Source organism: Lepisosteus platostomus, chromosome 1 (genome assembly GCF_059453375.1).
Source record: "Lepisosteus platostomus isolate fLepPlt1 chromosome 1, fLepPlt1.hap1, whole genome shotgun sequence".
NCBI lineage: Eukaryota > Metazoa > Chordata > Actinopteri > Semionotiformes > Lepisosteidae > Lepisosteus > Lepisosteus platostomus.
In genome coordinates this window covers 45,036,732-45,054,519 of record NC_142611.1, presented here as the reverse complement: position 1 = coordinate 45,054,519, position 17,788 = coordinate 45,036,732, and positions in this window count along the sequence as shown.

Genomic DNA, 17,788 nt, shown 5'->3' with positions numbered 1-17,788 from the left:
AAGGTATTGGCTCAACTCAGCTTCTTTTTTTTTTTTTACAAAATGTTCTGCCTATGCAATGGCTGTATATTACACTAGAGTCTTGATATCTGTGAATTTAACATTTGCAAATTCACGATTTCACCTGGCCAATGAGGTCTTGATTGAAGGAAGCTGAACAACTGAGCTGAAAGTTCTTAACTGCAATTTTCAAATTAACTGTACCACAGACTAGGATCTTGAGACAAATCTAGCTAATTGAGTGAGCCTTTCTCTGCATCCTTCCCAAGAACCCACTATACAGCATCTGCATCTCAAAGTGCTTTTGTCCCTCTTGTGTACCAACGGGGAACGACAGGCTATAAACACTTTGCAAGGGATCCCAAAGCTTTATTGCCTGTTTCATTACAGTGGGGAGTGCTAATCATGGAGGCAGATATTCATGTTATTTATTTTAAGCGATTACTATAAACTGTGATTGCTGTTTTTTTTAGTCGATCACTGCTATTTACATTAACTTAATGTCAATGCATAAGTAATTTAATTATCATATAAGGGAGGGTTACTTATGTCTTTTAACCATACATATATTTAAAACTTAGTTTTGAAAAAATAAACAGAAAAATAACTTTAAAAGGAGTTACTGTACTAATGTTTCAGAAATGTATTAAGCAAAGAAATTACTCAAAGATTATAAGATACCATACCAAGGTACTATACCAAAATACCTTTAAAGTGACAAAAGGCTACTCATAATCTATTGTTTCCAAGACCCTTCTAAGATTTTGTTTTTAGCCACAAGAGCTCCTGCTGTATTTCTATTAAGAAACTCTGTTGGGACAAGACACACTAAAATGGGCTTAGATCACACCTTCAAAGCCCCGTGGTGAAACTGACAGAAAACAATTCTGGACAGTAGTTTATGTTCTAAGAGCCTTACTGACAGGTTAAAGGGAAGATATGCAATGGTTTCATTCTTCAGCTTACACGCATACTGAAAATGGGATGAGCAGAAAACATTTTAAAGCTCAAGGAGATATAATTTCCTTCTATTTCATTTATGTGAACACGCAGTTCAATATAAGTAACCTAGCAACAGCACATAAGAAGAAGAAAAGTAACTTCTAGAACAAAAATGAAATGCTGGTGAAGTAGCCATTTCAAGGTTCATTTCTGTGCTCTTTAAAAATGCAGACACTGGGCAACTGAAATTGTACAGGCAATCTATTTGCTGGTTACCGCCTCTGCAGTTAATCTACAATCTGACCCAGTGGATTGAAATAAAGAGTTCTGCAGCTTTCCCAGCTCACAATAAACATTGCTCTGCTAATGAAAGCTGAGATGTCAGTACACAGGTTTGCTTGCAATGTTCACGATTCTCCAGCTATTTAAGTACATAACGATTTGAAAACTAGACAATAAATTACATGAAAGCCCCAGTGAATTAGACAATCATGGTATTGATAAAGTACATCCAATTGTTTGTCTGGAAAGTTCAGCTTTCGTGACCTTGAGCAAAACCCATAACTATCTCTTACCTTACAATTTCAATCTAAGCTTGGAGATAAATAATAACAATGATTGCGTGCATTTGTATAGTACTTTTCATGCCTAACAATCGCTAAGTGCTTCACATCTAGATAGGCCCCACTTCATCCACGATTGGAATGCAGCATCCATCTGGGTAGTGCATGTCAGGCATTTTGCATCAACAGCAACTAAGCACATGATCATGTGGAGAAATGATAAATCACTTCACCAATTGAACAAAGGGGACAATTTAAGGTGGTCGTATTTTAAAAGCCCAAAGTGGACTATAGACAGGACACTGAATTTAATGCCCCTACTCTTACAAATATTAGTTTTAAGAATATGAAGCCGACCATGCTACATGGTGTAGCTAACCACAGAACCGATGGGAGACCTTCTTCTGACTGTCTAATACAATGTAAAAACTTACTACTGTCCTCAATGCCAGGAAACTTCAGAGAGCAAGAAGTTAGGACCCTTTGTGTGGCAAAAGTTGAGATTGAGTTCGGTCAAAAATATTGAATCCAAAATCCGTTAATCGAGGTCGTAGTCCAATAAGGGACTCAATAGTAAGCAAAGGTGAATGACAGAAGGAGAACTTAAATAGGGAAGGGTGTGTGACGTTATAATTGTTTAATGAGTGCAAGGTCATTTGCTGCTAGCACTGCTCGTGAGAATGCGGGGACGTTTAGATGAGTGAGTGCTGTTTGTGACACTCAAAAATTAATATCAGAGCCAGAATTCTTTTCATCCTGTGCACATGTTTCTGAAGGCATAGAGAAGCTTTCTGTTTGCAATTAATAATAACAAGTTTTTAAGTTGGTTTTAGTCTGTTTTTAAATTCATATAGTATTTTACCATTCTATTTACTTCACAGTCCTTATACAGTATATGAAAATTGTAGGAATAGCATAACGTACCATGATAAAAGTTTCTAAGGTACACAGATGCAGCCATTCAAAATGTGCAGTAAAACCCCATTCTGTGCAAAATTATCTGCAGAACAGCGCGGAATACCACAGTTTGTGATTTGCTGGCCAAAATGACCGAAGGTGGCACTTGTGGTACATAAGTTGTTAGTTAAACTATTGCTTAATTTGATCTCTTTACTGTGCATGTGTAAATCCGCTTAATATTGAATATTAATATGGAAATTTACAACTAAGGGGAAATTTGGGGAACTGAGCATAAAAATAAGAGGAGCATAACATCTCTGAACATCTGACTGGTAGTGGTAGTTTAAATAAAAATTACACAACAGTATTCAACTTTCTTCATAAAGATTTTAGGCATCAAAGACTTTGATTCAGTTACTTACTGTGGTTATTGTGGAAAAGTTTTTGCTGTAGGCGTTCCTTCTGACTGTATTTATTTTATATACTTTATAAATGCTGCCATGTGACGCATTGGTGTAATGGCTTTGATGTGTGACTAGGGTTCAAACTCAGCTCCCGACATGAGTTTTCCTTTAACAAATTAAAATAGTAAATATTATGGACACTATATTGAATTTTTGATATTTCTAAATATCACAACAAAGTTAAGTGATTTATTAACAACCAATCATTTCAAATAGCTTGTATTTTAAAATTGTATTTTGTTCAGGGTGATTTGTCAGTGTTTTCACAACTTTCAATTTATTAAACATCTACTTTTGATACAGGGTGTTCCTGACCTCTGTTTAATTTCTGAAACTCCCTCTGTATTTCCTGTTTTCACACTGATAAGAATAAACTACATATGCAAATCTTTTCACAGGTGGAAAGATGTTCTGTGCTCAATAGCTTTTACCACAGTACACATTATGTTTCATTTTTAAGCATCAGTCGAAGCATTCTGAAGTCTGTCAAAATAATAAAAAATTTACCAAATAGTAAACTATTACCCTCCCTGGATAAAGCGGTTAGAAAATAGGTGGATTTACACTTGTAAAAAACGTTCCAGTTTTAATGCAATACAGAAGATATTAATAATAAATTACCTTTGATTTCTTTATCCATTTCAACTAAATGATGGGAATACAGAGTCAAGTCTGTCAGAATCTAAGAGTTTAATTAGCAAGAACGTATTCTTGTTCGCATAGCAAGAATATTGACATCTAGACAGTGTCAAAAAGTTTTTTTTAAAAGAAACGGATGACAGTTTTTTTTCTGAAATGTGCACTTGTCATATTTCAGCTGCTTAGTTACACGATTCCATATTTATATAACTATCAAGTGGTATTAAATAAGTTAAACTTTTTTTTACAATTACAGCAAGTGGTGTTCTTACTACGTATTCTTAGAAAAGGATAAAACATTGTAACGTTTTATGAAGTACAGTATATAAACTTTATCATATTAGAACAAGCACGTTCAAATGATAACCCACTGTAAATTACCAAGTTCAAGAGTTTGATGCATAAAATATTTATGAAGAGGGTAGAATACTGTTGGGTACGTTTCATATTTATATCTATAACTATCATCTACTGTGTATAAATTTACCTTTGGATTTTCTCTGTGTGAACAAAGGCACATCATGTTCACAAGCTACAGCATCATAACGGTTTTAAATTTAAATTAAAAAAAAGTCTAAACAGTGTACAGCTTTAATTCTATAATTAGAAAAAGATTGTCCCTCAGCACACACCAGGATTCAAAACCAGGCGTTTTCTGGTAACATTCTCTTACACTTTCACAGCTCAACCTGGCAGTTTTACAAACAACTGTAGTCAGATTAATGAAAATATCTAAAATGCTGCAGACTCCCACAGTCTACTTCAACCTCGCGCAGTCTCGCGCTGTCACTCAACCGCAAACTACTGCAGTATCTCTCGCGCTTTCTGAATGGCTGGATCTGTATTTATTATAGTACACCAGCTGTATTAACAGGCCTCAGTGCAGTAGATACATAAAAAAAAACATGTTAAAATTCCTCTGAAAAACCTCAAGCTCTGGTTAAGAAATCATTCAGATTTATTTTGATACCATTCTTCCTTTTTCCTGTTTCTTTTAGTTTTAGTGGTCAGTGTTCACAATATAATATAAATTTGTTGGAAAAACCTGTTAATTCTCTTCTATTTTCTGTAAAACAGTAAATGAAAAATGTATGAGAATACTGTTTATGTGAAAGACAATATACAGTAAGAGAAAATGTATAAGCACATTTCAACTTAGGTCCCTGAAATGTCCAAAGCTGTAAAAGAGAAAACAAACACAGAAGCCATGAAATTATGTAATTGTGTTTTCCCTCAGTTTTTAAATCTGAGAGAAAAAAACAACCATAGTATCCTTGTAATAATCAGATGTACCCATAGGATAATGAACTCCTTTTGTTAACAAGGCAACATTTTATTTCTTTGGTAATTACAGGCACAAGTGGTATTTCTTCCTTTTAGTGCATAACTCAGCAACATCACTTAGTAATTATTTTCCTCAAACATAAAAATGTTATCTGAAAAATTTAAAATACTCACCCTTCATTAAAAAAAAATAAATGTGTAATTAAAACGCATATAAATATATTCAATCTTTGTGCCTGTTGTTTGTCCTCAGACACTTTGAATACTTCTCCTCTGTTCTTTCATGTTGTCACTTGCAGTAAACGTTGCTATCTCTTTCTCAGGGGAATATTTCAGTGCTGACTTTGTCTGTTGTACAGAACAAATGGTATTTCTGTTGTTTGGTTTCAACTGTCTCGGATAAGGAGGATTAACAGATCCTGACACATTTTAATGTATTCTTCATGATAATTAAAAAGTAATCTATCTCTATCATAATTTCAAGTGCTGAGGTGGGGACTGCGTAATTCAATGGCATTTTCTTCTAACCGTAGTATATGCCAACATCAATGCTCACTTGATCACTTGAACTATAAAATAAACCCAAAACTTTGAAATTTGAAATTGTAAAGGAGATTTTACAGTTTGTTTCACTTGAAGTGCAGATTGCAAACATATCAAGGAATAACAGATTAATACATAATAATGGCCATAGATGGTACTGTCGTTAGCACTATTGCCTTACTTTTGCATGATCTTCCCAGATTCATGTACGTTTTTATGAGATCATATCCATTTTTCTAAAGATATGCTTTTTAAACCTCATTGGCTACTCTGAACCTGAGGGAACTCAAAACATCTGGGGAGCTTGTTCTTAGTACAACAAGTACTATGTATGGGACTACTGAGTTACAAAATTAGAGCTACAAAATTAGAGCTAATTAACTCAAATGGCCTACTCTCATTTTTTGGCCTTTCTATTTTTGATATATTGTTCAATGTCTTGTAAATGTATGTATTTCAGAAAGCAATGTACTGTACTAGCAATCAGAGTAACCAAAGATCTGTAAATTACTGACACATATTATAACGTTTTAGTGTCTTGCTGAGTTTTTTTACCAAGTCAAGATTAATGACTCTTTACTACTATTTGTTTTTCCATTACAATGACAGTAAAGATCATTTACTTCTACATTTCTGTTTTTGACTTTTAAGTTGGTTTAAGACTATTCAAACTACCTTTGATTTTTTTTTTCTTGGTTTTGGCTGGAGTAGTTGCTACAGCTCATGTGCATGCTGATTTATTAGGGGTGAGCTGAACCCACAGCAAAGCATGTTAGTGTACTTTCAGTGTATTGTTAGTAGCTAATCTTCTTGACTTAAATATGCAAACTAAATTAACTTATTTGCATAAGCAGTGAAATAAAAAAATCAGAAGTACAAACACAATGCTACAAATAGAATATTTTAAAGACATCTTAAAACCAGTTCATTTTTTGTGAAAGAGTTAAAATGTGTATAATATTTGGAAGACAGCAACACTGAATAATTAGCTTGCATTCACTTAGGAATTGTTTACAGCTTTGCAAGAAGAGGGTAACATGGAAAAAAAAAATCCCCTCACATCTCCTTTCAATAGTCATTGAATGTTTATTCCATCAGTTGTGTTTCTTATAAACTGTATGGCAATGATTAACCTGGACAGATACAATTAAAGAGCAATTTGATGGTGACTCAGCACCTTAAGCCAGTAGGCAGCAAATGAAATGTTAAGAATAAAGCCTGAACTGTACACACAGCAAACTCTTCACCTCAGTGGCTTTCACCACTTGCTGACAATACACACAAATACAGTGCATTGCAAACATACAGTATTCACCCTCCCCAAACAAATAATTTTAGATTTCATGGAATCACACGTGATATACTTTATACTATACATATTTTAAAATAAATATTTAAAAAACATCTTGAACGTTCAGATTGAACACTTACAGTACTGTACATGAAAGAGCAAAACTGATCATAAAGTCAAAAAAGCAGATAGCAATGGTATTGAACAACTTAATTTAGGGTGGCACGATACCCCTTCCACTTTTTCATAATCAACTTCACCATGCTAAAAGGGATGTTCAGTGTCTCTGAAATTGTTTTACTCTATTCTCCTGACCTGTGCCTTCCTGCAACTTTATCCCTGAGTTGTTCTGAAAACCTGTTCATCTTCATGGTAGAATTTTTACCTCCACTGCCTAACTGAGAGAATTTACAAATGTATTTACACTATTATGACCCATAGAGGTCATTTAACAAATCCTGTGACTTGTCAAAGCAATTCAGAACTAATGTAAGTTCACCATAAAAAGGAGGGGAGTACTTAAATGTGTTCAGTTTAGAACATTAATATTATGATAAAATCGTTTATAATTAAACAAAATAGGACATCATTGAAGAGGAAATATAAATACAGAGTATACTGTATGATTCCAGGTTCAAATTAATTTAATGATATTTAAGAAACCAGCACATATTAAGTTTTTCAGTGTTTTATTGGTAGGATATGGATTAAATTTGCAAAGACATTTTTATACTAAATACACAAGTTTGCTAAATAAAAGCAATAAATGGCTTAGTGTATATCTTGTAGTGTTTGTAATAAATGTGCATTTTTCAAACCAAAAGTCCTGGTTTTCTTAATGAACCATATCAAACAGTATTTATTAAATTGCAGGAACTCTTTCTAATAAGCACAATAGAGGTAAAATGTATTGTGATTTGAAGTTCAATATACAGTACAAGTCATTGTTTATTTAATTCATATACAAATATTATATATACAGTACTGTATGTCATATACAGTATACAGTAAATTATTTCATAAATTATTTCATATACAGGTATATGAAAGGAAAGACTAGCATTTGCTCCGTCAATACGTTGATATCCTTATGTGTAAATGTTTAAATAGAAGGGTTTGGTTATACAATCCAAAAAGATGTAAGCCATATAATTACATATAAAAAAATCAAAGAAATGGAAGACCAAACCTGTTTACACTGATCAGTGTACTAAATGACCAAATGCTTGTGAACACAAGATTATTTTTTTATTTGTATTCCTCAAATTGGTCAGCACTGCAATAGTCTTGTACATTGGAGTGCACTGATGTTATTTTCTTTAATGTCACTATCTTTACTTAAAATTTAGGTTCCTGTTAGTCATTTAAAGTTTACTATGGTATATCTGGTAAGTATAAAGTAACTTGCACATCATCCTACCCCTTTAAGACTATCACAGTGGAAATGAATGATTTTTATAAGCATTTAACATCTGCTTTCTCTGATTGTTTTGTTGTTGTTTTTTTTTTGGAGATTCAGAATGCCTTTAACTAACTACACCAGCTGTTTGGTATCTATGTCACCATATGCATGTATTGAAAAACAGTTGAAACAGTTTGTGTCATTTGAGGTTGTGGATTTTTTATGGATATCCCAAACTTTGCCCCACCATAACTGAAGCCTGATGGAGTCATCCCAAAATAATCAAACTGCCTGGCATTCCCTGGCAGCTGAGAACCCAACAGTGACTCATCATTTTGTCTACCACATTCCAGAAATTCTTAAACCTCCTGCTGTTCCATCCCAGTATTGTTGTACCTGTAATGTAAGAAAGCCTGAAGTCAACACTCTGCTTTATAAAGCAGCTCATGGTTGTGTGGCTCAGATATTTGTACAGTGGTTACAGTATAACAAAATAATAGGCAAATAAGCAGATTTCCAGTTTTATGGACAGCTTTGGGAAAGATGTCCTTATCTCTCTTAGCATATGTAGGTGTTTGGGTTTTTATCTTTTATTAGTATTTCCACAAATACAATTTTGGTTAAACTCTGTAAAGCAGTTTAGTGTTTTTAATGCTTGAAACTTCATCAGTGGTCTTAAACCATTTTTTCAGTACTCATTTTTCTTTTCTATTTTTCCTACTTTCTACTAACTGTTGTGGTCTTCTAAAGCTTTGCAAGTTTGGGTTCACATAAATGAACAGACAAACCAATTTAAATCACCTAGTAGTGTAATACAAGAAGCTCAAAAGCAGAAATAAAACTGTCATAAAAAATCTTCTGTTAATGGCGTTTTAGCTATGAATCACTTGAGGGATTTTATAATAATAATCATTTATAATAATTGCTTGCACTTACTGTATATAGCACTATCTTGGACACTCCACTCAAAGCGGTTTACAGGTAATAGGGACCCCCTTCCACCACCAATGTGCAGCCCCACCAGGATGATGTGACTGCAGCCATAGTGCACCAGTACACTCACCACACACCAGCTATCAGTGGGGAGGAGAGCTGAGTGATGAAGCCAATTTTAAACACTTTAACCAGTTGTTGTGAAAGCTAGGCTTTTTTTAAAAAAATCAGGACATTCACTACTGAAATATTCATTACTTCTATTTAAATTAAACAAAATTTATTGTCAGGAAGACAATACATGTTGGTATCTGATACAAAACCTAGAATCAGTGGGGACATACTGTACCTACTGTAGAAGGCTTTACACAAAGGCATTATCTACAGAATTTTAAATAATTAAACTGTCAGATAAACAGAAAACCATGAAAGACTAGCCCAAGTACAATCAATATACAGACATTTGTTAAAAATGCCCAAATTTAAATGAATAGATAGACTTTTTTGAAGGGAAACTGTAGGATTAACAGGAGACCATTTAATGCGACTTTTTGGAATTCAAAGGCATTGAAATATATGAGGAGCAAGCAAGAAATAAGCCATGAAAACAATGTTAAAGCACACACAATAATTAAAATAATTACAAATTAGCACAAGCAGCTTGTAGAAATCAGAACATAATTCAATTATAACAACAGGATTATATCATTTGTAAAGTGAAATGTGGTCTTGATAGCCTTATTCTCTGAAGCTACTGTCAAATGGACAGACTTGGTGACTCAAACGTCTTTATGTTACTAGTTGAAAAGCTGTTTACTAAATATTCTATCTGACTGTAGATCTATAACAATGTTCACATCATTATATTTAACTAGGCAATCTACAGAAAGGTCTTGTTGAGTCAGCCATAGTTGTGGTTCATTGCTTCACCTAATAGAATGTCTGTGTTCTTGCTCAGGCAAGAATGATTTAGGGCAGTCATGCTTTTTTTTCTATGCATGCTTTGGTGGAACAAGAACTTTGTATTTTTCAGAATGTGAAACACCATTAGGTATTTGACTTTCTTTCTGTGCCAATTGAGTGCTTTCCGTCTTTTGATTTCTTGATGATGGTTGCCAAGGATTTTGTGCTTACAGTCACATTTGACTTTTTTTTTAGTTTGAATAATAACAAAAAACAGTACATCAAATATACAGATTATATAGGTAAATAAGACATGAATGACCTGAAATTAACAAGTATATAGAAACATGTGAATTAAAACTATTTAAATTATTAGATATCCTGTATTTTTTTATTTTATTGTTGAAAATGTAGATTGTTAAATTAATAATAACAACTAATAATCATAATAGTAATAAGTAATCAATTAATATACAAGAATGAGGATGACAAGACCTATGATAATGTTAAACTCATTTCAATATGTACAGTAAACATATATTATCCAGTTGTGATTGCCATGTTTGCTGTTTTAATCTAGAAATGACAGCATTCATTCATTCAATTCATACAACTTTGATAATTCAAAAATAAAGACTACCCCAAAGAGTCATTAGGGAGATTTAACAGTAATCAGGTGCAATCTATCTAAGTCTGTCTGTTGGTCTAATGTATGATGATGATGAGTTATTTTCCAAATACCTAATAATGTGAGATATGCGAGACAACAACTGACTACTAAGCCCAATTAATGAGCAAAATTATATAACATATAGTAATTCATTACTGAGGCACTTAGAAAGGCATCTTTAGCTTGTCTGGGAAAAATGTAACCATTTTAACCCATTAAAAATGGACTTCATATTATACAGGTACTGTATGTTCTAAATACAAATCAAAATTGAATAAAATTATTCTTGACTATTTCTTCAAATACTAAACCATAGTTTCGTATTACGTATTCATCACAAAAGATAGAAAGACTGTGAATTTAAAAATATTTTTTCACCCTTTCCCTTTTGTTATGAAAACGTGTTATTACTGTATACACATTATTTTACTAGTTTGAAATATTCTGTTGATCCCACGAGACAACTGATCTATTCTTTTCTGACAAAGTTTTAACATTTCTCATTAAGAAGCTGTGAATAAATTCAAGTTTACACATTAGCAGTGGACAAATGTTTTTTGTAATATTTTTTATAAAAGTAACTAAATGAAACAATAGAACATTTGCAGTATGTATTCATTACTTAGTTATTTATTAGTATTTTAGTTAAAAAGTCACATTTTATACAGGTACTTGTGAAAACATGCAAATTCCATGGCCAACTAGTACTTTATGTAAATAAGCAAAAACATGAAAATAAGCAAAAAAAGTTATTTTGTTTTGAGACTATTTTAGTCTTAAAGCTGACTCATACATATTTATACTGTTTCAAATTACAGCACTTGTCGTATTTCATCACATGATGTGTGCCGCACATTCTCCAATGCATTCTGGTTCGTTAAATTAACTAAATGTTTATAAATGATGTATGACACCATTGATTTCTTTGTCTCTATGTACACAGTACATCTACAATCCTTGAATTGTGGAAAGTTCAAGATGAGATGGCCCCACATTTCTTTTCTTTGAAGTTGCCATTATGGCAAAAACAAACACATTGCATTGGCAAGCAGTATGAGTCGGAAAGCTAGATGACAGCTCTGACAGTGTGTTCATTGCAGAATAGGCTATTATCAGGGACCTTACATTATTAGATTACAAGATGCTTCCCCTTAACTGATTTTTCCTGCCAAATCAAATGGTCATGTCTGTGGTAATTGCTAATCAAATCAGTCCCATTATTTCTGGGAACTAGGAGTGCCTTTACCTTCACCTTTAAATGGACGATGAATGTAAAGCATTTATTTTGTTTCTATTGATCTCTAATAAAAAATTCAGACTCTTAACATTTAAATCACATTTTATTAGAATAAGTTGCACTAGAAATGACCTTTCCCCATGCTTGTAAATGTATATTAGTCTACTTCAGAACAGTCAGATGTTTTGAATAATTACTCCTTACACTGTCCTCAGAGACACCTTTAGTTGTTTCAATCTTTGAAAACATACTGTGGCAAGAATTGAGGTGGTTCTATCTACACAGCAGTCATTAATGAGTATAGTTCTTCAATAAACAACCAAATCCTGCATCAGAGAATCCTGCAAATTACAACTCCTTGCATGGCTTTATTGTAATAAACGTATTTTGATTTTCACAAAAAAGGATGTCTCACATCTTTATGAGAAGTATTATTAAAAAAATGTTCCTAATTTAGTTAAGAATAGTATATTCTTAACTAAATTATAAAACTAAATTAAAAATATAAAACTTTATTGAGTTTTTTATACAATGATAATGGTGGTGATGTTAGGTCTGATGAGTGGGGTCTGTACACATTTTCTCAACGTCTAAATTATTAGAAATTATGAAAAGTGAACTTAGAAAACAAATAGAGATACTGTATGAAACATTTTTGTAAAATCTCATAAATTATCTTTTGTATAATTCCATTCAACCTGTTCAGAGAATAATGGCTCCTAGGCCTCAAAGTCAAAGTCATTTTTATTCATTAACCAGATAATGATGGAACCAAATGAAGTTAACAGATGTTAAGAAAGAAGGTTAGACCCATATCTCTCCTACTTCTGTTCTCCTACTTATACAAATTTATCTCACCTATTTGTGCATTTCTCTCACCACCCTTCATCTACCCCTTCTGCACCCTTGCAGCAGGTCCCTGGCTCATTTCTTGGGAAAGTGAGGGCTTTTCAGTCAGCCTCATCCTTATGATAAGGCTGCCATTCTCTCAGCTAGGTGAGTTATGAGTTATGCCACATAACCTCTAATACATTGGTCCCTCTATCATATTCATTAGACTGTAACTGAACTATTAAAATTGTTTTAATAAAAATTGTTTTAATTACAATTGTCAGTAAATAGCAACATTAATAAACCTCTTTGAATTATTGAGGTTGTAGGTCCCTTGGTATAGGAGCAGACCATGTGTAAGTAGTTTTATGGGACATTGAATTAAGGGTCAGCAAATATCCAGTGAACAATAGTTTTTAGACTGCAGTTTTCATGTTATGCATTAATATATATATATATTAAAAGCCACATCAACAGTTAATAAATGGTAGCAATTTAATATTTACTTTAAATTAGTTGGATAGATGTCTACCCTTATAAGGTAGTGTCTGTACCGTATAAAACCCTTTTTCTTTCAAATCTCAATCAATTCTCTCATTTGACAAACATATTTCATCAAACAGATTATTGTAGCCTTTAGGTGATATAAGGAAATTCAACATCAGAATTGGATCATGTTGTGTTCTGTATAACTCTGAGAGATGGAGGTAGACCAGCATAAAAATAGAATGCTTAGTTAGGTTCACATTGAAGCCTGAAGGCAGATAACTCAATTTTGTTCTTTCTCTAGTTCTCAGGTTATCAGCTAGGATTTACAATAAATTGCACATCTCCCTATCTAATGCAGGTGTCGACAGCAAATGTTAGGAAAAGAAAAAATAATATTTTTTATCTGTAGTAAATGCAAATCTTCAATGCCAGAGTCAGACCAATAATGATAGTATCATGACCTTCCATAAATTAAGAAAGGCACAAGCAACATGATTCATGATTAGGGACTGGTGACTTGAAATAGGTAAATAACAAATTCCCTCCTTTTGTATTTCAGTTAAATTCAGGCAAAACATACAGTTTGCCTGAAGCTAATATATTAAAGTCCTAGGAAAAATACTGTTTATGTTTGACTGTGCAATTTAACTGTTCACAGTTCATTTATAGAACAAATGTATATTTTTCTTTCTACACGTGATTGCTTTTCTGTCTATAAGCATGGAATGAATTTCATGCACTTTAATTCTAATCCAACCAAATAAAAACAGAACACCAATGGAACCTCAGAAATATCCGAACCATTCTTATTCTTTCTTTAATTAGTTAAAAATATAATGTAATAAGCGATTATATATAAAATACCACATATATATGTATACCACATATACATATACATATGTCATTTTTTATTTGCATTTATCACAGTCTAAGATATTTCAAATTTCTTTCTATCTTTTTAAATAAAACAGGTTCCTAAATTTTTAAAGTATTCCATATTCAATTGCTGCAATTATAATGCTGCATATTCAAATGAAATTAACTTGTATGTGTGAATACAACGGTAATACCACAAACATAAAAGCACACATAAAACACTGCCTGAAGAGCAAGGCAGAAAACTGAAAAATCAGAAAGATAGGAAATGGCATTAAAGAATTGCATCAGCAAAACAAATTCATTTGGTGTCTGAACTTAATGCACTGCGAAAGGGCTAACTGCTGGCATTGATGTTTTTTCCTTCCTACTCTGATACATGCATTTGATTTTATGCATATTAAATACTATACAGCAACTGTTCTCATTAAATAAGCCCTTTTTCATGACTTTCCATGATTTTGTACTGATTAAACATCTTGTGTATTTCCAGGGCAACATTCTTTGTTCTTTAACGATTTCATGATCGCCATGCATTCACATATTTTGTCTTGTTTTCTTAAAAGTCCACACACTTACAAATCATGGCTAAACATGGTAATGATCCATCTGAATTTCTATTCATACTAGTTCAGCATACTGCAGTCCCAAATCCCAAATGATCTTTTATAATATGTGGGCACCAAGTCAGTTTCATTGCAATTTAACACAAGCTGCAAAGAGCCACATACTGTATCTTTTTTAGTCACATGCAATCATACGGATGGACCTGTAAGAAGTACAGAATGTATGATATCCATTGAAAAACACAACTAAACATTAAGAATAATTGTTGAAAAAGAAACATATTTACAAAAAATAGGAGATATGTTCCTAAAACACTTTAAAACCATTGAAGTAAGCACTTTAAGTGTTACATTGTAAAAGGTAAAAATATGTATTATTTCATTGATAAATGTAGAAGAAAAATGGTTCTTTTAAAAGACTGCAGATTAATTAGTTTAAAATATAAGGTATTGCTGAGAAGTCTGTAAACATGTTGTAAGAAGATACAGAACAAAACTAAAATAAAAAAATAAAAGTAAAGTTGCATAAAATAGGGAATATGAAAACAGAAAACTTCTTTTAACAAATGTGCTCTGTGTCCTGTCATTGTGCCATCAAAAATGTTACAGTACATTTATTCAAAAATTCATAAATGTGTGCATCTAGAAATAAAATCAATGTAAACTAATTAATCCAGCTCTTGCTCTAATTGCTCAAAAGTGTATGAAGCTGCCAATACCCGATCTCAGCAAATTTGTACAGCTTTGAAAATAACCTTGACATATTATTGAACTGACATAATAAGAAACTCGGCTAATGTGATCTTTAGTATTAAATAGTGATTTTATTGATTGGGGAAATTAGATCTTCCCTGTTATGATGGTGTCTGAGGGCCTACACATCTAGCCAGCCAAAAGAGTTAGTGTTTCTGCAACGCAAATATGGTAGAAAATGAAACATTTATTGGCAGCTTTATCAGTGCACATTTTGCAAAATCCTATCATATCAGATCTAATAGATTTTTAAAAAGCACCAAATTGTCAACCCTCCATTAGGCTTTTAATTTTGTTCTGATTCTTTACTATTTATAACCAATATTGAAAATGTACAGTATTAAACATTTCAACATCAGGTAAAATCAATATATTTAATATGTAATGTTTTGTTTTGAAGGGCAACATTGTGACATGGAGGCTAGCCCTGCTGCCTCAGTGATCTTGGGCCTTGAGATTGATTCAGCCACCCTCTATATTGGGATTCTATATTGAGTATCTTCCCATCTCTCAACCACATTGTTGCTAAGGTGGTACCCTGTGCTGGACTGGCATTCCATCCGGGGTATAATCCTGTTTTGTGACCTGGTTCAAAATGAAAATATGTGGTTTTCTGATAATGGATGGATGTTTAGTTTTCTTTTTCAGCTGTGGAATCTTTTCATCGTATACAGATCATCTGATAAAAAACGTTTTCTATCTACAAAAAGACCCAAGCTGGAAACAAGGAAGGAGAACAGAAATTAGAAAAGGGGAATGTTTTACATTCAATGTTTAAAGAAAGGCTTTGGGCTAACTTAGTCCTCCTGAGAACTGTCAATTATAAAATCTGTAAATGGCTATCAGAGATATCAATTCATTGTTCAGAGGTTCCCGATTTCAGTATATTTTTCCTTTTAGAAATATTTTTGTATTAATTACATCTTTCAGACCATCATAGCTGTGATGTCCAAAAATACTTCACAAAGTTTACGAATATCTATATATAAAATACATATACCATGTTTGTTAACATATTCTTAACCTGAAATATATTACATTATTTTAGAAAACAACCACTTTTATTTGACTATTTGGATTGTGCTTCTTTTAATCCTAAACACTTAAATTTTAAAACTGGATATCATTCTTTCGTTCTAAATAAAGTACATCGATTTAGAAATGTGGATTATATGACTTTTGGTATTCTGTAACATTATGTGTTTTATCTATTTACTAATACTAAATCTAAAGCATTGAACTCCTTAAAAAGGAAGAACTTCTTAAACTCATTCCACACTTGGAAGTCCTGTGTCGACAGCCCAGATAAATGAGTCCTCATTGCATTAGTCTCCAAGGTAAAGGAGGTTGCATGATGAGGTGCATACATATTCCCATCTCTGTTTAATTATTTCAAATTAGATGTAGTTAACAAATTTAATGCAACATGTCTACAACATCCTTGAATCTTCTATGTTGCCTTGTTGATCCAGAAAAGATTCGCTATATACAGTATACGGTATAAGATAAGCAAAACCTCTTCTGTTGATTTGATACAAATAGTTTCTGTGAAGTGTAATAATTCTTTCTTCTTTGTAATCTTGGAAAAGTTTGGATGAAGGGTCTAGTTTACTGCTTGCAGAAACATGATCCATCTCATATCATTCAGCTGAAAGGGCTCTAACTCTTATGATCTCTGGAAATTCCTTCGAGGTTAGGTCTGTCATTCACTACCATTCTTCAGAATCTTCATTTGCAGAAAATTGTTGAACAGGATCAAGGGAAAAAAGTAAATGCCTGAGCAGTCCATCTTTCTTGGATTAGAACAAAGTTTGGCATTTATTGAAGAACATGCTGCTTGGAAACAACATAAAGCCTATGGATTTATAAGTATCTGATTCTCAGAGATACAGTATTTTTTTTAAAGTTAACGAACCCTTTACACTACAAGCAAATATATAGTTGTAGTTTTGCATGTTGTACATTTTTAGGTTAAAACTGAATTTAGACAATACCTCAAATATGCATTAATCGAAGGACAGATACTAATATATTCTTTATCCTGATTACCTGAAGGATGGCATCCTAGCTATGTGACACTTGGAAATTGGAAACACCCAATAAAATCCATCAAAAAGTTAATGCATTGATAGAGGAGGTTGAGTTATTGGAAGGTCACCCAAGCAAAGAATGCTGGGAAGGAAATTCTGAAGCCATGTACAGGTATTTGTACTCTAGTGAGCAGGCAAGTGCTAAGAACTTAGATACTGCCATTCTCAACAACTTTAAATTATGATTTTCATTTAATTTGGAGATGATTAAATAAATAAATTAAAATAAATTAAATAAAATATTATCATGTGAAATGACCAATGTCTGACAGAAGTCCAACATTAAAAGAAGGTTTTTAGGAAGATTTATTCCCCAGCTAACAGCAGTGGCAGCAGGAAGATAGTAAAGTTTCCAAGCTCTTAGTCATGATCTGGAGATGACTGTTAAAAGAAGGTTGTCAAGCACTTCTGA